Raw genomic sequence first — 934 nt, forward strand, 5'->3', positions numbered from 1 at the left:
ACATTTTCTTAAAAATTTTTGGTTATTTTGTTCATTTACTAACAATCAAAAACTTAATCAATCTTAATAAACAAGTATATAGAGCATTTAATTTGTGGCAAAAGGCACTGAGTTTTTAGATGTGGACTAAATGTTTTATGTAAGTTGTAGATTCTGAAGATAAGGATGACAACAAAGTGCTCTCTGTTATTCATAGTAACCTGGAGAGCAGAAAACGGACAACACCCTTAGAAGGGTTTTTGGGTGATCTTACTGAGGATCCATGAAGGTTCTGAACTTATTGGCAAAACATCATGCCTTGGACCATTTTTCTAAAGAAGAAAATCACTGTTCCTAACTTTTACAGACTTTCACAGATACCTGGGACTCCCTAAAGTGAAGAATCACTCATCTAACCTTACCCCTCACCCAACCTGGGAACACTATGTAATATATATATATATATATATATATATATATATATATATATATATATATATATATCAAAGAGCTTACATTTGACACCTATTCTCATGTGATAAGTCTTTTCTCTGCTGTATTAAAAATCAGCCTCTGGGTAGCTACTGCTGGTGGTTCTATCCTCTCTGGAGTAACACAATACAAACTGGCCCTTGGCTCTCTCCAAACATCAGACCTGCCAGCTCCCTGTACCTAGATTCTTCCCTCCCACCATGAGCTGTGTGCCAGGTGCTTGCTAATTCTCATCAGTTACCATGTTTCAAGGTTTGCTGTGTTAGACACTGATGATGCAAAGGTGAATGAGCAAAGGCCACATTGTAGAGCTCTGGTTAGAGAAGCCAAGTACTGGTGCTGGGCTCTGTTTGGCATTGTATATAGATCACCTCTGCTTGTCACAACTCTGCAAAGCAGGCAGATTCTCATTTTGTATAATTAGAAACAGAGGCTTATAGAGCTCATGATTTCTCGCTTCTTA

This window comes from Octodon degus, unplaced genomic scaffold, assembly GCF_000260255.1.
Source record: "Octodon degus isolate 3935 unplaced genomic scaffold, OctDeg1.0 scaffold00051, whole genome shotgun sequence".
NCBI classification, from domain to species: Eukaryota; Metazoa; Chordata; class Mammalia; order Rodentia; family Octodontidae; genus Octodon; species Octodon degus.